General features: G+C 43.0%; 1 protein-coding gene and 1 long non-coding RNA gene across 11 annotated transcripts in view; both read left to right on the top strand.

The window, feature by feature from the left end:
- Positions 1–20,575, top strand: part of LOC105498239 (regulation of nuclear pre-mRNA domain containing 2) — a 120,340-nt gene that overhangs the window by 21,811 nt on the left and 77,954 nt on the right. The window lies entirely within an intron of this gene.
- On the top strand, positions 678–11,428 carry LOC139360208 (uncharacterized). The gene is made up of 2 exons (XR_011617405.1): positions 678–997; positions 7,854–11,428. It is a non-coding gene; the product is annotated as an uncharacterized lncRNA (long non-coding RNA).

Here is a 20,575-nt window from a genome sequence, read left to right as displayed (position 1 = left end):
CCCAGGCTGGTCTCGAACTCCTGGGTTCTAGTGATCCTCCCACCTTGGCCTCCCAACATGTTGGGATTACAGGCATGAACCACTGCACCCGGCCTGTATTTTGGTATTTGAAATAGCACAGTTGGCCAGGCGTCGTAGCTCACGCCTGTAATGCCAGCATTTTGGGAGGCCGAGGCAGGTGGATCGCTTGAGCCCAGGAGTTTGAAACTAGTCTGGGCAACATGGCAAAACCCCATCTCTACCAAAAATACAAAAAAAATTAGCTGGGCTTGGTGGTGCTGCATTTATCAATACCATAAGTTTATGTCACTTTTTACAAAATGAACCGTGTAAAATGGTGGGCACCTGCGGCTGGACACCTCAATCTGTGATACATATCAAGTAGTCCAACTTGTTTTGGTAATGTCATGACTTTTTGTTGCTCCTTTGGAGCACTTCTGACATCACTAGTGGCACTTCGTGTGGGTCCCATGTTGTTTACTTAAGGTTTTTTTTTTATTTTTATTTTTATTTTTTATTTTTTGAGACGGAGTCTCGCTCTGTCGCCGGGGCTGGAGCGCAGTGGCCGGATCTCAGCTCACTGCAAGCTCCGCCTCCCGGGTTTACGCCATTCTCCTGCCTCAGCCTCCTGTGTAGCTGGGACTACAGGCGCCCGCCACCTCGCGCGGCTATTTTTAGTAGAGACGGGGTTTCACCGTGTTCGCCAGGATGGTCTCGATCTCCTGACCTCGTGATCCACCCGTCTCGGCCTCCCAAAGTGCTGGGATTACAGGCTTGAGCCACTGCGCCCGGCCTACTTAAGGTTTACAATATTGCACTAAACCTGAAAAATATGAGAACCACAAGAGATCACTTTTTACTGACATACGCAATTTTCTGGAGAGATGAACTGCTTACATAGAGATAATTAGCATCACAGGGTGTTTTAAGTGGATATCACAATGCTTGAGCTCACTGCAGTAGCAACAGGAGATGGCTACAAAATTATTACAGTACAGTATGTACAGTAGTGAATTTTATGCAGTTATGATTTAATACTGAATTTTCATGATTGTTTACATTACTCTCAACTGTGGATGGCTGCACATATGTCTTTAAGTGTGTGCATAAGTTTTGATAAATTTAACTTTTTAAAATAGGTTTGTTTATATTTAATGGTAGTAAATGAGAAATTAGCGTGTACATAGTTTTTATGCGTTCATGACATACCTAATTTTCTCAACTTTTTAAATAGTTTTAGACTACATGGTTCATCTGTGAGTTTTTTCAAATTGTTGTAAATCTCCTAAAATTTTGAAAATGTGTTTATTGAAAAATCCACGTATAAGTGGGACCCGTGCAGTTCAAACCTGTGTTGTTAAAGGGTCATCTGTCTAAGCATATGTTTACTAGTTAATGGATAAGCACTTCAGAGTACAGTGAGTTAAGTGAGAAGAGAATAGGGCCAATGAAAGAACCTTGGGAACACCAGAGTTTCAAGAGTTAGTGCAAAAACAGGTGTCTTAGGGAGAGGAGAGAGGATCAGAACAAAATGGTTTCTCAGAAACTAAGGGAAGAGAAAGTTTGCCAGAGGGAAGGAGCTTGATTGTACTGGGTTGAATCTGTACAGGTGAAACTGTACTGCTTCTAGTCATGTGACAGGCTAGATATTTTGCAGGATCCTTCCACCAGAAATACAACTAAATCTTGCAGAAGTTGCAACAGACTTTTTTTTTTTTTTTTTTTTTTTTTCCCCATTTCACTCTTGTCGCCTAGGCTGGAGTGCAATGGCATGATCTCGGCTTGCTGCAACCTCTGCCTCCTGGGTTCAAGTGGTTCTCTTGCCTCAGCCTCCCCAGTAGCTGGGATTGCAGGCAGGTGCCATGACACCCAGCTAATTTTTGCATTTTTAGTAGAGACAGGGTTTCGCGATGTTGGCCAGGATGGTCTTGAACTCCTGACCTCAGGTGATCTGCCGCCTCAGCCTCCCAAAGTGCTGGGGTTACAGACGTGAGCCACTGTGCCTGGCCATTTTTAAATTTTTTTCTTTTTGAGACAGGGTCTCTCACTCTGTCATCCAGGCTGGAGTGCAGTGGTGTGATCTCAGCTCACTGTAACCTCTGCCTCCTAGGCTTAAGCCATCCTACCACCTCAGCCTCCTAAGTAGCTGGGACTACGGGGGTGCACCAGCACGCCCGGCTAATTTTTGTATTTTTTTGTAGAGACGGGGTCTCACTATGTTGCCTAGGCTGGTCTTAAACTCCTGAGCTCAAGCAGACCACCCACTTTGGCCTCATATACTGCTGGGATTATAGACATGAGCCACTGCACCTGGCCCAGACATAATTTTTAAGTAAAATTTTAGCTTCGCAGTAGTTTTGGATTTACAGAAAAGTTGTGAAGATAGTACAGAAAGCTCTGGTGTGTGTGTGTGTGTGTGTGTGTGTGTGTGTGTGTATGTATGTGTATATATGTGTGTGCATATATATACGCATATACATACATGTATATATACATATATATGGATATATACATATAATATATGTGTGTAATATATGCGTGTATATTCATATATACATATATACATATAATAGATATATGCATGTATACATATATACACATATATACACACATATACACATATATACACATATACACACACACATATATATATACATACACACCCTGCATCCTGTTGCCCTTGTCATTAACATCTTGCATTGGTGTGGTATGTTTATTAAAACCAGTGAATCAATATTAATATGTAATTTTTTTTTTTGAGATGAAGTCTCGCTCTGTCGTCCAGGCTGGAGTGCAGTGGTGCGATCTTGCAACCTCTGCCTCCTGGGTTCAAGCGATTCTTCTGCCTCAGCCTCTCGAGTAGCTGGGACTACAGGCACACACCACCACACCTGGCTAATTTTTGTATTTCTAGTAGAGACGGGGTTTCACCATATTGGCCAGGCTGGTCTTGAACCCCTGACCTCATGATCTGCCTGCCTCAGCCCCTCAAAGTGCTGGGATTACAGGCGTGAACCACTGCACTCGGCCTAATATGTAATTATTAAGAGTCCATATTTTATGAATTGCCTTAGTTTTTATCTACTGTCATTTTCTCCATAACTCCATATTTTATTGTTATATCTCTTTAGTCTCCTCTAGATTTTGACAGTTTTGTTTTGTTTTTCCCTCCAGACAGAGTCTTGCTCTGTTGCCCAGGCTGGTGTGCAAAACTGTCAAAATCACAGCTCACTGCAGCCTCGACCTCTCGGGTTTCAGCAATCCTCCCACCTCAGACTCCCGAGTAGCTGGGGCTATAGGTGTGCGCCACTACGCCTGGCTAAATTTTTGTAATTTCTATAGCGATGGGGTTTCACCATGTTGCCCAGGCTTGTCTTGAACTCCTGAGCTCAAGCGATCTGCCTGCCTCGGCCTTGCAATGTGCTGGGATTACAGGTGTGAGCCACTGTGCCCACAGTTTTCTTTTAAGCTTCTCTAGATTTGGTCAGATATTTTGTAGAATCTCCCTCAGTATGGGTTTGTCTGTTTTTGTTGTTGTTGTTGTTGTTTGTTTTAATGATTAGCTGGGGTTATTGGTTCTTTGGAGGAAGAACACAGAGGTGAAGTTCCATTTTCATCACATGATATCAAGAGTGTCCATCTATCAACATGGCTTACTGCTAATGATACTAACCTTGGTCACCTGGCTGAGACAGTTTTTTTTTCAGATTTCTTCTTTTTTGAAGCCTCTTACCACATTGTACTCTTTGGGAAGAAGTCACTGCACAGCCCACAATTAAGGGGAGTTAATGCTGTCTACCTCCTTCAGGAGGCAGCATCTATGTAAATTTTTCAGAATTCTGTGTAGACATTTATAAGCACACATTTTAATGCATTACTGGGTATACTAAAAAAGCAAGGGAGGTTTCCAAGGGTCTATTCCCTCACAAAAGTAAAGAGTCAGCTGAAACAGGAGCAGTCAATAAGTTTGTGAGCAAACGGGACTGGCAAAGTTTTCCTGAAGGCAAACGCTTACATCAGCACTGATGGGATACTAAGCCTTGGACCCCCAGGAAAGTTGAAAAGCCCCTTGAGAAAGATGCTGAATTGAACCTAGGTCAGTATTGCCCCTAACTCTCTGCCAGAGTAAATGCAAATACATTTTTAGAAAAAGCTGTCTCTGATTAGGCTTTCAGAATTCCCATAGATAAAATTCAACAAAATATAAACTTACAATAAAAGAATTGCCAAACACAAGGAAATAAACTACTGTGGGTGAGATTTAATAGAAACAAACCTCGAAGACTTAAACTATTGAAATAATAAGAGATGAAATATAAAATAACTGACCGGGCACGGTGGCTCATGCCTGTAATCCCAGAACTTTGGGAGGCCGAGAGGGGCAGATCACCTGAGATCAGGAGTTGGAGACCAGTCTGGCCAACATGGTAAAACACCATCTCTACTAAAAATATTAAAAAATTATCCATGCGTGGTGGCACATGCCTGTAGTCTCCCAGCTACTCGGGAGGCTGAGGCAGGAGAATCACTTGAACCTGGGGGGCAGAAGTTGCAGTGAGCTGAGATCACGGCATTGCACTCCACCCTGGGTGACAAAAGTGAGATTCCCTCTCAAAAAAAAAGAACCATGTATAAAATATTTAAATTAATAAAAGAATGTAAAATGTTAGAAACAAAAAGTATAACTGTTGAAACTGAACCCTTAGTGGATAATTTGAACAACAGATGAGGCCATTGGCAAAGGGAGAATTCAGGAACTGAAAGATCTGAAGTAATTTCCCAGAATGTAATGTCAAGAAATAAGTTATAAAAGGAAGAGCATAATGAGTCTGACATGTGTGATTGAAGTCTTATAAGGTGAGAATTAAGAACAGGCAATATTTTAAAGGAATAATGGTGGAGAAAATGGAATAATTGATGAAAGATACGAATATATAAATACAGGGACCATAATGCATATGAAGGAAGGGGGTTAAATAAAAAGAAATCTACTTGTACATACTTTATAGATAACTGAAGAATATCAAAGTCAAAGGGAAGCTCTTAAAAACAGTAGGAGAGGATGGGTATTCTATCAGTATACAGTATTCTTACAATATGAAAATATCACTGCACAGATCATGAAATGCAAATTGATAATTATAGATTATTAATTACTTACAAAGGAATGACAAGTTGATAACTGTGGAAGCAAGAGGACATTGGAGTAAAATATTCAAAGTGCAGAGAGAAAACAGCCATCATATTAGAATTGTCTACCTAGCAAAACTAATTTTTAAGAACAAGAGCAAAATGAAGACATTTCCATAAAGATAAAAGCTAGAAACCAACAGATCTTCACCTAATGACCTTTGTTTTATTTAATTCATTTATTTATTTTTGTAGAGATAAGGGTCTCACTGTGTTGCCCAGGCTTATCTCAAACTCCTGGGCTCTAGTGATCCTCCTGCTTTGATCTCACAAAGTGCTGGGATTATAGGTGTGAGCCACCACACCTGGCCCATTAATAACCTCTGAAAGGACATATACTTCAGAGAAAGGAAAGTAATCCCAGAAGAAAATCTAAGAGATAAAAATGCAATGCTAAGCAAGTAAATTGGTAACCATAAGAGTAAATCTGAATGAACATTTCCTGTATGAGATATTTAATTAGTATAGTTTAAAAAGCCAGGACAGGTCGGCCTCAGTGGCTGACGCCTGTAATCCCAAAACTCTGGGAGGCTGAGGCAGGCGGATCACCTAAGGTCAGGAGTTTGAGACCAGCCTGGCCAACATGGCGAAACACTGTCTCTACTAAAAATACAAAAATTAGCCAGGCCTGGTGGTGGGCACCTGTAATCCCAGCTACTCAGGAGGCTGAGGCAGGAGAATCGCTTGAACCTGGGAGGCAGAGGTTGCAGTGAGCCGAGATCATGCCACTGCATTCCACCCTGGGCAACAGTGAGACTGCATCTCAAAAAATAAAAATAAAAAAAGGACAAAACTATTTCTGTTCAATATTGTAGTTCAAGAAGAGAGTGGGCCGGGCATGGTGGCATGCTCTTAAGAAATGTTTGTGTGTTGCTCAAGGCCCATCTCTACTAAAAATAGAAAAAAAATTAGCCAGGCATGGTGGCGTGCACCTGTAATCCCAGCTACTCGGGAGGCTGAGGCAAGAGAATCGCTTGAACCAGGAGGCAGAGGTTGCAGTGAGCCAGGATTGTGCCACTACAGCCTGGGCAACAGAGCAAGACTCCATCTCAAAAAAAAAAAAAAAAAAAGAGAGTGATTTATGACTGGGTGCGGTGGCTCACGCCTGTAATGCTAGCACTTGGAAGGCCAAGGTGGGTGGATCACCTGAGGTCAGGAGTTCCAGCCAGTCTGGCTAACATGGTGAAACCCCATCTCTACTAAAAATACAGAAATTAGCTGGGCGTGGTGGCACATGCCTGTAATCCCAGTTATCTGGTAGGCTGAGGCAGAAGAATTTCTGGAACCCAGGAGGCGGAGGCTGCAGTGAGCCGAGATCACGCCACTGCACTCCAGCCTAGGTGACAGAGTGAGACTCCAAAAAAATCGGGTAAAAATAGAATATATAACTTTCAGCCACTAGAAGGGGGAGAACAATTTAAAAAATAAATTTTTCTGCCGTGGCTCATTCCTGTAGTCTCAGCACTTTGGAGGGCTGAGACCAGAGTATCGTGTGAAGCCAGGAATTCAAGACTAGCCCGGGCAACATACATAGCAAGACTTCGTCTCTACTAAAGATAAAAAATAACTGGGCCTGGTGACAAGTACCCGTAGTCCCAGTTACTGGAAATGCTGAGGAGGGAGGATTGCTTGATCCCAGGAGTTGCAGATTTCTGTGAGCTATGATTTTGCCACGCACTCCAGCCTGGGCAGTAGAGCAAGACCCTGTCTAAAAAAAAAAAAAAAAAAAGAAAAGAAAAGAAAATGTCCCCAAAAGGCAAAGAGTATGAAGGGAATAAAGAAGTGTGAAGCATAGAAAAAGCAGGGCAAATAAAAGCACAGCATAAAATGATAAAAACAAATTCAAATATATCAATCACAGTTAAACATAAAAGAATAATCTTAGCAGTTAAAAGGGATGATCAGTTTAGATTTTTTTAAATGTAGCTATGTAGAGAGACATATCTAAAATAGAAAAGTTAAAAGGCAGTTACTAACCAAAAACAATAAAAAAACATACCACTGTAGTAGCTGCGTGAATAAAGACATTAACACCCAAACCAAAACATTATTAAAGAGGGCTGGGTGTGGTGGCTCACACATGTAATCCCAGCGCTTTGGGAGGGTTAGGCGGGCAAATCGCTTGAGCCCAGAAGTTCAAGACCAATCTGGGCAACATGGCGAAATCTCATCTACAAAAACATTAGCTGGGCATGGTGCACGCCTGCAGTCCCAGCTACTTAGGAGGCTGAGGTGGATGGATCGATTGAGCCCAGGAGGTTGAGGCTGCAGTGAGGTGTGATCCTGCCGCTGCACTCCAGCCTGGGCAATACAGAGAGACCCTGTCTCAAAAAAACAAAACAAAAAAATGAAAAAAACATTGGGTAAAAGACTGTTGAGGAGCAGTATATAGTATTTCCACAGTGTGAGTGTATCACCCCATAGATTATGAATTACAAATTGATAATTATAGATTATTACTTTATTATAGAGGGAAAATATGCATTTATAATGCAGAGAATTTGGCATCAGTAGTAGTGGGATGGCGTGAAAATTATATGTCTCTTGATGGAACATAGTGGGTGGTATACAATGCCAGCAAAGTTGTATTCTTGCCAAAAATGTTTAACCTGAATCTACTTTTGAGAAAATGAATGAATCCTGAAATGTGGGATGTTCTGCAGGACATCTGGCTTGGATCATTGAAGTCATGAAGAATAGGGAGAGGTGAAGGGACTCTCCTACATTGAGAGATATTAAAGAGATAATGAAAATCAAAGCTAAGAACTTTGGTTCTTGGAGTGATAAAAACAAAGGTAAAATAATAGTATTTTTAAAAAACCCAACTATAAACAGTCTGGCGATTGTTCGGAAAATTTGATGATGAGCTTTATGTTGGCTGGTGTTGCTGAATTAATGTTTTGTTTTGTTTTGTTTCATTTCATTTTGTTTCGTTTCTTTTCTTTTGTGATGGAATTTCACTCTTAAAAGTTGCCCACTGTAATCCCAGCACTTTGGGAGGCCGAGACGGGCGGATCACAAGGTCAGGAGATCGAGACCATCCTGGCTAACACGGTGAAACCCCGTCTCTACTAAAAAATACAAAAAACTAGCCGGGCGAGGTGGCGGGCGCATGTGGTCCCAGCTACTCCGGAGGCTGAGGCAGGAGAATGGCGTAAACCCGGGAGGCGGAGCTTGCAGTGAGCTGAGATCCGGCCACTGCACTCCAGCCTGGGCGACAGAGCGAGACTCAGTCTCAAAAAAAAAAAAAAAAAAAAAGTTGCCCAGGCTGGAGTGCAATGGCGTGGTCTCGGCTCACTGAAACCTCCGCCTCCTGGGTTCAAACGATTCTCCTGACTCAGCCTCCTTAGTAGCTGGCATTACAGGCATGCACCACCACGCCTGGCTAATTTTGTATTTTTGGTAGGGACAGGGTTTCTTCGTGTTAGGCTGGTCTTGAACTCCCTACCTCAGGTGATTCGCCCGCCTCAGCCTCCCAAAGTGCTAGGTTTACTACAGGCGTAAGCTACCGCACCCGGCCTGAATTAAGTTTTTTAAAGATGTAATGGTACTATGATTGTATGAGAGAATATTCCTTCTGACATATTTAGGGATAAATTATATTTCTCTCTACAATCTTCTTTAAGATGGTTGGGCAAAAGAGAACTAAGTGTTGTGTATATATAGAGAGAGCGAGCTGATATATATAGAGAGAGGGAGGTGGCAAGATATTAACAGTTGCTAAATATAAGTAAAATGTAGGAATGTTTAGTGAACTTTAAACTTTTTTGTGGAGTTTTTTTTTTTTTGAGACAAAGTCTTGCTCTGTCGCCCAGGCTGGAGTGCAGTGGCATGATTTCGGCTCACTGCAACCTAAGCCTCCTGGGTTCAAGCAATTCTCCTACCTCAGCCTCCCAAGTAGCTGGGATTACAGGCACCTGCCACCACGCCTGGCTAATTTTTGTATTTTTAGTAGAGATGAGGTTTCACTGTGTTGGCCAGGCTGGTCTCGAACTCCTGACTTCTGGTGATCCACCTGCCTCAGCCTCCCAAAGTGCTGGGATTGCAAGCATGAGCCACCGCACCTGGCCTTTTGTGGAGTTTTAAATAAGTGAATGAGGCCAGGCATGGTGACTCATGCCTGTAATCCCATGCTTTGGGGGGCAAGGTGGGCAGATCACTTGAGCTCACGAGTTTGAGACCAACCTGGGCAACATTGTGAAAGCCCATCTCTACAAAAAATACAAAAATTAGCAGGGCGTGGTGGTGTGCACCTGTAGTCCCAGCTACTTGGGAGGTTTAAGTGGGAGGATTGCTTGAGCCTGGGAGGCAGAGGTTGCAGTGAGCCAAGATCACACCACTGCACTCCAGCCTGACTTGACAGAGTGAGACCCTGCCTCTGAATGAATGATTGGCTGAATGAATGAATGAATGAATGGATTAAAAAAAAGAAGAGAAATTAAGGTGAGGAAACACCAAGCACAGAGTTCTATTGAACTTTCAAGAAACAAATTCTAATTATATAACAGACTGTTTCAGAGAACACTAGTTTGTTCCACGAGACCAGAATAACCTGGATACCGCGCGGTGGCTTATGCCTGTAATCCCAGCACTTTGAGAGGCCGAGGCAGGCGGATCACGAGGTCAGGAGTTCGAGACCAGCTTGACCAATACGGTGAAACCCTGTCTGTACTAAAAAATACAAAAATTAAGGCCAGGTGCAGTGGCTCAAGCCTGTAATCCCAGCACTTTGGGAGGCCGAGAAGGGCGGATCACAAGGTCAGGAGATCGAGACCATCCTGGCTAATATGGTGAAACCCCATATCTACTAAAAAATACAAAAAACTAGCTGGGCGAGGTGGCGGGCGCCTGTGGTCCCAACTACACGAGAGGCTGAGGCAGGAGAATGGCGTAAACCTGGGAGGCGGAGCTTGCAGTGAGCTGAGATCCGGCCACTGCACTCCAGCCCGGGCGACAGAGCAAGGCTCCGTCTCAAAAAAAAAAACCAAAAAACAAAAATTAGCCAGGCGTGATGGTGTGCGCCTGTATTTCCAGCTACTCGGGAGGCTGAGGCAGGAGAATCGCTTGAACCTGGGAGGTGGAGGTTGCGGTGAGCCAAGATCATGCCACTGACTCCAGCCTGGGTGACAGAGCGAGACTATCTAAAAATAAATAAATAAATAAAATAATCTGGATACCAAATCTGGAGAAGAAGAGTAAGGGCAAAGAAGATTACAGGCCAATATTATTTATAAATGTAGATACAAAAATCCTGAATACAGTATTAGCAAACTGAATCCAGTAACGTATAGAGATATTTTATTTATCCCAAGAAAGCAAGGGTAGCTTTACTTGAGACCGTCTATAAATTTCATTTGCTGTATTTACAGAAAAATACATTGATAAAATTCATTGTCCATGTAAACAGATAAAAGGGAACTTCAGAACCTGATAAAAAAGCCTTGAATACAAAGAGTAGGGGCTGGGCATGGTGGCAGGCACCTGTAATCCCAGCTACTCAGGAAGCTGAGGCAGGAGAATCACTTGAACCCCAGAGGCGGAGGTTGCAGTGAGCCGAGATCATGCCACTGCACTCCAGCCTGGGCGACAGAGGGAGACTTTCTCAAAAATAAATAAATAAAATGAAATAAAATAAAAAACAAAGTTAGATATTATAATGGGAAGACTATCATAAAGTTGTTCTTCTAAATTGCTCTCTAGATTCAATGCACTTCCAGTCAAAATCCTAATAGAATATATTAAGGAATTTGACAAGGTGTTCTGCATTTTATGTGGAAGTGTAAAGGCTTGAGAATATCAAAGATACAAAGTGGAGGGATTTGGCCTAGCCAGATAACAGAACATAATAAAACAGGGAGTATGAGGCTGGGTGTGGTGGCTCAAGCCTGTAATCCCAGCACTTTGGGAGACCGAGGTGGGTAGATCACCTGAGGTCAGGAGTTTAAGACCAGCCTGGCCAACTTGGTGAAACCTCGTCTCTACTAAAAAATACAAAAAATTAGCCGGGCGTGGTGGTGGGCACCTTAATCCCAGCGACTTGGGAAGTTGAGGCAGAAAAATTGCTTGAACACAGGAAGTGGAGGTTGCAGTGAGCTGAGATGGCTCCATTGCACTCCAGCCTGGGCAACAGAGAGAGACTCTGTCTCAGAGAAACAAACAAACAAAAAACAGAGTATGGAATTTGTAGAGGGATAGCCAAATTGACCAGTGGAACAGAATGTGGAGCCCACAAACAGACCTATGTATTTAAACTGACATTTCTGAAAGGGGTAACAATGTAGATCACTGGGGAAAAGGAGAAAACTATTCATTAGACAGGGACAGTTCCATTGTAATATAGGGGAAAAAAAGGAAAATGAACTGTATCATGCTGTATACAAAATGTCCTTTTTTAAAATTTTATTTTAAATTTTTGTTGTTGTTGTTTGTTTTTTGAGACAGGGTCTCCTCTGTCGCCCAGGCTGGATGGAGTGCAGTGATGCAATTTTGGCTCACTGCAACCTTTGCCTCCTGGGCACAAGCCATCCACCCACCTCAGCCTCCCAAGTAGCTGGGACTACAGAAACACACCACCATGCCCAGCTAATTTTTGTATTTTTTGTAGAGACCAGATATCGCCATGTTGCCCAGGCTGGTCTCAAACTCCAGAGCTCAAGCGATCTGCCACCTCAGCCTCCCAAAGTGTTGGGATTACAGGCGTGAGCCACTGTGCCTGGCCACAAAAATTACTTCAGCATAGGATAAAGGCAAATACAAAAGGCTAACTAAACAAAGGTTTTATCAGAAAATAAAGATATGACCATAGTATAGGGAAATAATTCTTTTTTTGAATGTTTTTATTTCCATAGGTTATTGGGGAACAGGTGGTATTTGGTTATATGAGTAAGTTCTTTAGTGGTGATTTGTGAGATTTTGGTGCACCCATCCCCTGAGCAGCATACACTGAACTCAATTTGTGATCTTTTATCCCTCACCCCCTACCCACTCTTTCCCCTTGAGTCCCCAAAGTCCGTTGTGTCTTCCTTACGCCTTTGCAATCTCATAGCGTAGCTCCCACATATGACTGAGAACATATGATGTTTGTTTTTCCATTCCTGAATTACTTCACTTAGAAAGTAGCCTCCAATCTCATCCAGATCGCTGCTAATGCAATTAATTCATTCCTTTTCATGGCTCAGTAGTATTCCATTGTGTACATATATATATATATATACACACACACACACACCACAGTTTGTTTATTTACTCATTGATTGATGGGCATTTGGGTTGACTCCACATTTTTGCAATTGCAAATTCTGCTGTAGACATGCATATGCAAATATCTTGGTGTTTTTTTGTTGTTGTTGTTGTTTTTGAGACAGAGTCTTGCTGTATGGCCTAGGCTGGAGTGCAGTGGTACCATCTTGGCTCACTGCAACCACTGCCTCCGTGTTCAAGCAGTTCTCCTGCCTCAGCCTCCCAGGTAGCTGGGATTACTGGCACATGCCACCATGCCCGGCTAATTTTTGTATTTTTAGTAGAGACGGAGTTTCACCATGTTGGCCAGGCTGGTGTCGAACTCCTGACCTCGTGATCTGCCTGCCTCAGCCTCCCAAAGTGCTGGGATTACAGGCATGAGCCACCGCGTCTGGCCGCAAGTGTCTTTTTCATATAATGACTTATTTTCGTCTGGGTAAATACCCAGTAGTGGGATTGCTGGATCACATGGTAGTTCTACTTCTAGTTCCTTAAGGAATCTCCACACTGTTTTCCTAGTGGTTGTACTAATTTACATTCCCACCAGCAGTGTAGAAGTGTTCCCTTTTAACTGCATCCATGCCAACATCTGTTAATTTTTGATTTATTGATTATGGCCATTCTTGCAAGAGTCAGATGGTATCGCATTGTGGTTTTGATTTGCATTTCCCTGATCATTAGGGATGTTGAGCTTTTTTTCATACATTTGTTTGACAATTTATACTTTTTTTTTTTTTTTTTTTTGAGACGGAGTCTCGCTCTGTCGCCCATGCTGGGGTGCAGTGGCCGGATCTCAGCTCACTGCAAGCTCCGCCTCCCGGGTTTACGCCATTCTCCTGCCTCAGCCTCTTGAGTAGCTGGGACTACAGGCGCCCGCCACCTCGCCTGGCTAGTTTTTTGTGTTTTTTAGTAGAGACAGGGTTTCACCGTGTCAGCCAGGATGGTCTCGATCTCCTGACCTTGTAATCCGCCCGTCTCGGCCTCCCAAAGTGCTGGGATTACAGGCTTGAGCCACCGCGCCCGGCCGACATTTGTATACCTTTTGAAAATTGTGTATTCATGTCCTTAACTCACTTTTTGATGGGTTCGTCTGTGTTTTTTTGTTTTGCTAGTTTGTTTGAGTTTATTTTAGATTCTGGATATTGATCCGTTGTTAGATGTATAGATCGTGAAAATTTCTTCCCACTCTGTGGATTGTCTGTTTGCTCTTGCTGACTGTTCCTTTTGCTCTGCAAAAGCTCTTTAGTTTAATTAAGTTTCAGCTTTATATCTTTGTTTTTATTACATTTGCCTTTGGGTTCTTGGTCATGAAATAGTTGCCTAAGCCAATGTTTAGAAACGTTTTTCCAATGTTATTCTCTAAAATTTTATAGTTTGAGGTCTTAGATTTATGTCCTTTATCCTTAATTTATTTTGTATAAGGTGAGAGATGAGGATCCAGTTTCATTTTTCTACATGTGGCTTGCCAATTATCCCAGCATCATTTGTTGAATACGGTGTCCTTTCCCCACTTTATCTTTTTGTTTGCTTTGTCAAAGATCAATTGGTACCACCATTATCCTTCACAGAATTAGAAAAGACAACCCTAAAATTCATATGGAACCAAAAAGAACCCACATTTTCAATGCAAGACTAAGCAAAAATAACAAATCTGAAGGTATCACATTACCTGATTTCAAACTATACTCTAAGGTCATAGTCACTAAAGCAGCATGGTACTGGCATAAAAATAGGCACATAGACCAATAGAACAGAATAGTATAGGGAAAGAATTCTTAAACGAGACACACTATGCTAGCCGTAGTAAAAATCATGTTTACCACAATAAATATATAAATTCAGCATTATTTAAATTAAAATTTTCTTTCTTTTTTTATTTTTATTTTTGAGACAGAGTCTCACTCTGTCGCCCAGGCTGGAGTGCAGTGGCACGATCTCGGCTCACTTCAACCTCCACCTCCCAGGTTCAAGCAGTTCTCCTGCCTCAGTCTCCCGAGTAGCTGGGATCACAGGCACCCGCCACCACCTTCGGTTAATTTTTGTATTTTTAGTAGAGATGGGGTTTCACCATGTTGGTTAGGCTGATCTCGAACTCCTGACCTCGCCTGCCTCGGCCTCCCAAAGTGCTGGAATTACAGGCATGAGCCACTGCACCTGGCTGAAACAACAAGTCTTATTGATTCTGTTGGTGTTTTGCTTTTTTAGGGTGGTGGGGAAGTCAGGTTTATTGTGTTATGATTTACATGCACCAAAGTTTACCCTTTAAATGTACCATTCTATAAATTTTGATGAATTTATAATTGTGTATCCACCACAATTATGATAAAGAGCTTATATAAGTTCTGTTACTCCCCAAATTCTTCCCATTTTTACTGAACTGCTTTCCTCTTTGACCCACTATTTGACCTTATAGTTTTGACTCTTCCAGAATGTCATATAAATGGAGTGGTGTAACTTTTTGAGTCTGACTTCTGTCATTTGGCATGATGCAATTGTAGTAAAATATACATAGCAAATTTTTTTTTTTTTTTTTTTTTTTTTTAATGAGACGGAGTCTCGCTCTGTCGCTCAGGCTGGAGTGCACTGGCGCGATCTTGGCTTACTGCAAGCTCCATCTCCCCGGGTTCACGCCATTCTCCTGCCTCAGCCTCCCGAGTAGCTGGGACTACAGGCTCCCGCCACTGCGCCCGGCTAATTTTTTCTGTTTTTTAGTAGAGACGGGGTTTCACCATGTTAGCCAGGGTGGTCTCGATCTCCTGACCTTGTGATTCACCCTCCTTGGCCTCTCAGAGTGCTGGGATTACAAGAGTCAGCCAACGCACCTGGCCAATTTTCTTTTTGTTGTTATTGGTGTTCCATTTTAAGGATGTTTTACAGTTGTTGAAGGACATTTGGGTTGTTTTGTTCTTGGTAATTATGAATAAAGTCACCATAAGCATTTCTTATTTATTTATTTATTTATTTGTTTATTTATTTATTTATTTATTGAGACAGAGTCTCGCTCTGTCACCCAGGCTGGGTGCCATCTCCGCTCACTGCAACTTCTGCCTCCCGGGTTCAAGCGATTCTCCTGCCTCAGCCTCCAGAGTAGCTGGGATTACAGGCATCTGCCACCAAGCCCAGCTAATTTTTTTCTGTTTTTAGTAGAGATGGGCCTTGAGCAACACACAAGCATTTCTTAACAGCATCTTTATTTATTTATTTATTTTGAGACAGAGTTTCACTGCGTTGCCCAGGCTGGAGTGCAGTGGCATGATCTTGACTCACTGCAACCTCTGTCTCCCAGGTTCAAGCCATTTTCCTGCCTTAGCACCCCGCCTCCTGACCCCCGCCCCGCAGTAGCTGAAATTACAGGCACCTGCCACTATGCCTGGCTAATTTTTGTGTTTTTATATTTATTTTATTTTATTTTATTTTTTCCTCCCTTTCCCTTTCCCTTTTCTGACAGAGTCTCACTTTGTTGCCTAGGCTGTAGTACAGTGGTGTGATCTCCGTTCACTGCAATCTCCGCCTCCTGGGTTTAAGCCATTCTCCTCCCTCAGCCTCCGGAGTAGCTGGGATTACAGATGTGCACCACTATGCCTAGCTAATTTTTGCATTTTTGTAGTGACTGGGTTTCACCATGTTGGCCAGGCTGGTCTCGAACTCCTGACCTCAAGGGATCCACCCTCCTCAGCCTCCCAAAGTGCCGGGATTACAGGCATGAGCTATTGCACCTGGCTAATTTTTGTATTTTTAGTAGAAACAGGGTTTTGTCATGTTGGCCAGGCTGATCTCAAACTCCTGACCTCAAGGAATCGACCTGCCTCAGCCTCCCAAAGTGCTGTGGTTACAGGCATGAGATACCACACCCAGCCTTAACAGCATTTTAAAAAAACAGTAATTTCTTAATTTTGATGAAGTCCAGTTTATTTTTAAAATTTTAATGGATTATATTTTCGTTATATATAAGAAATCCTCCCCTAATTCAGTCATAAAGAATTTCTCCTGTATTTTCTTCCAGAAGTTTTATTTATTTTAATTAGTTTATTTTTTGAGAAAGGGTCCCAGTTGGTTACCCAGGCTGGAATGCAGTGGTGCCATATAACTCACTGCAGCCTCAACCACCTACGCTCTAGGGATCCTCCCACCCCATCCTTTGCAGTAGCTGGAATCACAGATGCAAGCCTCCTCAGGCCTGGCTAATCTTTTAATTTTTTTATAGAGAAAGGTCGTCCTATGTTGCCCAGGCTGCTCTCAAACTCTTGGGCTCAAGCAATCCTCCCACCTTGGCTTCCCAAAGTGCTGGGATTACAGGCATGAGCCACTATGTCTGGCATAGAAGTTTTATAGTTAGGTTTTACCTTAGGTCTATAATGCATTTTGAATTAATTTTTGCAAATAGCATGAGGTATGGATCAATTTTTTAAAATGGGTATCCAATTGTTCCAGCACCATTTATCGAGAGGCCAGTCCTTTCATCATTAAATTGTCTATGCACCTTACACCTTTGTAAAAAATCGATTGCTGGCTGGGCATGGTGACTTACGCCTGTAATCCCAGCACTTTGGGAGGCCGAGGTGGGTGGATAACCTGAGGTCAGGAGTTCGAGACCAGCCTGGCCAACATGGTGAGATCTCGTCTCTACTGAAAATACAAAAATTAGCTGGACTTGATGGCGGGCGTCTGTAATCCCAGCTACTTGGGAGGCTGAGACAGGAGAATTGCTTGAACCTGGGAGGCGGAGGTTGCAGTGAGCTGAGATCGCGCCACTGCACTCCAGCCTGGGTGATAGAGTAAGACTCCGTCTTAAAAAAAAAAAAAAAAAAAAAAAATTGATTGCCCGCATATATATATGCTGCCTTGATTATTGTAGTTTATATGGAAATCAGGTAGTGTACGTCTTCTAACACAGTTTTCAAAACTATGTTGTCTATTCTAGGTCTTTTGTTTTTTCTTATAAAGTTTAGAATCAGCTTGTTGATTTCTACAAATAATCCTGCTGGGATTTTGATTAGGACTAAATTGAATGTGTACATTAATTTGGGGGCCGAATTGTTAAATATATTTAGTTGTCCATAAATACGGTATATCTCTCCATTTATTTAGGTCATCTTTGATTTCTTTTATCAGTGTTTTACACGTTTTTCAGCATAGCGATCTTGCATATATTTTGCTAAATGATAATCTAAGTCTTTCATGCTCTTATAAATGGTACTGCTTTTTTTTAAAGAAAAATTTAATTTCCCCCTGTTTGTTGCTATGTAAGAATATAATTGACTTTGGTATCCTGTGAATATAATTGACTTTGGTATCCTGCAACCTTACTAAACTTATTATTAGTTCAAGTACCTATTTTGTAGGGTCTCTGATTTTTCTGTATGGATAAATCATGTCTACATAGAGACGGTTTAGTTTCTTCCTTTCTAATCTATATACCTTTTCTTTCTTTCCCTTGCCTTATTGCACTGGCTGAAACTTCTAGGATGATGGTAGCAGCAGTCCCCAACTGGAAGAGACCGGGATGGGGTTGGTTTTGGGATGAAACTGTTCTACCTCAGATCATCAGGCATTGTTCTCATAAGGAGTGCACAGCCTGCATCCCTGGCATGCGCAGTTAACAGTAGAGTTTGTGCTCCTGTGAGAATCTAATGATGCCACTGATCTGACAGAATTTGGGGCTCGGGGGTAATGCTTGCTCACCCACCACTCACCTCCTACCATGTGGCCCAGTTCCTAACAGGCTGCTGGGGTTGGGTAACCCTGTGTAGAGAAAGGGTGAGGGTGAACATTCTTCTTTTTCCCCTGTTCTTGGGGGGATAGCTTTTGGTTTTCCACCATTATATATGATGTTAGCTGTAAGTTTTTAATAAATGTCCTTTGAGGAAGTTCCCTTATATTTCTAGTTTTCGGAAACTTTTTTTTTTTTAAATTATTATTATACTTTAAGGTCTAGGGTACATGTGCATAACTTGCAGGTTTATTACATATGGATACTTGTGCCATGTTGGTGTGCTGCACCCATCAACTCGTCAGCACCCTTCAACCAGTCATTTACATCAGGTATAACTCCCAATGCAATCCCTTCCCCTTCCCCCCTCCCCATAATAGGTCCCAGTGTGTGATGTTCCCCTTCCCGAGTCCAAGAGTTTTTGGAGACTTTTTATCATAAATGAATGTTAAATTTTATTGATCCTTTCATAGTACTTTAAAAAAAAAAAAATTAAAGAGGGCCTGGCACAGTGACTCATGCCTGTAATCCCAGCATTTTGGGAGGCCGAGGCGGGTGGATCACGAGGTCAGGAGATCGAGACCATCCTGGCTAACACAGTGAAACCCCGTCTCTACTAAAACTACAAAAAATTAGCTGGTTGTGGTGGTGGGCACCTGTAGTCCCAGCTCCTTGGGAGGCTGAGGCAGGAGAGTGGCGTGAACCCGGGAGGCAGAGCTTGCAGTGAGCCGAGATCATGCATTCCAGCCTGGGCGACAGAGCGAGACATTGTCTCATAAAAATAAAAAAAAAGAGAGACACCGTCTTGGCTGGGCATGGTGACTCACACCTGTAAGCCCAGCACTTTGGGAGGCTCAGGTGGGTGGATCACCTGAGGTCAGGAGTTTGAGAACAGCCTGGCCAGCATGGTGAAACCCCTTCTCTACTAAACATACAAAAATTAGCTGGGCATGGTGGTGCAAGCCTGTAGTTCCAGCTACTCGGGACGCTGAGGCAGGAGAATTGCTTGAACCTGTGAGATGGAGGTTGCAGCGAGCTGAGATCGTGCCACTGCACTCCAGCCTGGGTGACAGAACAAGACTCCGACTCAAAAAAGAAAGACAGAGTCTTACTTTGTTGCCCAGCTTGGATCGTAGCTCACTGCAGCCTCGATCTCCTGGACTCAAGCAATCCACCCACCTGGGCCTCCCAACATGTGAGGATTACCCCTTTCATAGTACTTTTGATGGGTTTTTTTGTTTGTTTGTTTGTTTGTTTGTTTTGAGACGGGGTGTCACTCTGTCACCCAGGCTGGAGTGCAGTGGCGTGATCTCAGCTCACCGCAAGCTCTGCCTCCCGGATTCACACCATTCTTCTGCCTCAGCCTCCCAGGTAGCTGGGACTACAGGCACCCGCCACCATGCCTGGCTAATTTTTTGTGTTTTTAGTAGAGATGGGGTTTCACTGTGTTAGCCAGGATGGTCTCTATCTCCTGACCTCGTGATCCGCCCGCCTCAGCCTCCCGAAGTGCTGGGATTACAGGCGTGAGCCACCGCATACAGCGGGGTTTTATTATTACTATTTTTTTATTTTTTGAGACAGAGTCTCACTGTCACCCAGGCTGGAGTGCAGTGGCGCGATCTCGGCTCACTGCAATCTCTGCCTCCCAAGTTCAAGCAGTTCTCTGCCTCAGCCTCCCAAGTGGCTGGGGTTACAGACTCCCACCACCACGCCCAGCTAATTTTTTGTATTTTTAGTAGAGATGGGGTTTCACCATCTTGGCCAGGCTGGTCTTGAACTCCTGACCTTGTGATCCACCGGTCTTGGCCTCCGAAAGTGCTGGGATTACAGGCATGAGCCACCGTGCCCGGCCTTGATGGGGTTTTAAATGGAAATAATGGCAGTTGTAAAGTCAAACATTTGCATACCTATCTTCAATTCAGCAGTTCTGCTCTTGCACATGTGCCCCAGAATACAGATATAAAAAGATTCATATCAGCTTTATTTATCGTATAAAAATGTAGAGAACACGCCAAGTGTGGTGGCTCACGCCTGTAATCCAAGCATTTTGTAATGTCAAGACGGGAGGATCGCTTGAGCCCAGGAGTTTTGAGATCAGCCTGAGTAGCATAGTGAGATCTTGTCTCTACAAAAGAATGAAAACAGCCACACGTGGTGGCACATGCCTGTGGTCCCAGCTACTCAGGTGACTGAGATGGAAGGATCACTTAAGCCCAAGAGGTTGAGGCTGCAGTGAACTGTGATTGCACCACTACACTCTAGCCTAGGCAACAATGTGACAAATCAAGATCCCCGTCTCAGAAAAGAAAAGAAAATGTGGAAACAACCTGAATGTCCATCAGCAGCTCAATGGATAAAACTGGTATATTCACAGTGAAACCTTTTACTGCAGTGAAATCAATGTAGGTATATGTTATAAAATGAAAAGCTCCGCTT

The sequence above is a fragment of the Macaca nemestrina genome, chromosome 1 (assembly GCF_043159975.1).
Source record: "Macaca nemestrina isolate mMacNem1 chromosome 1, mMacNem.hap1, whole genome shotgun sequence".
NCBI classification, from domain to species: Eukaryota; Metazoa; Chordata; class Mammalia; order Primates; family Cercopithecidae; genus Macaca; species Macaca nemestrina.
The sequence above is the reverse complement of the archived record's forward strand: the minus strand, read 5'-3'. Positions and strand labels throughout refer to the sequence as shown.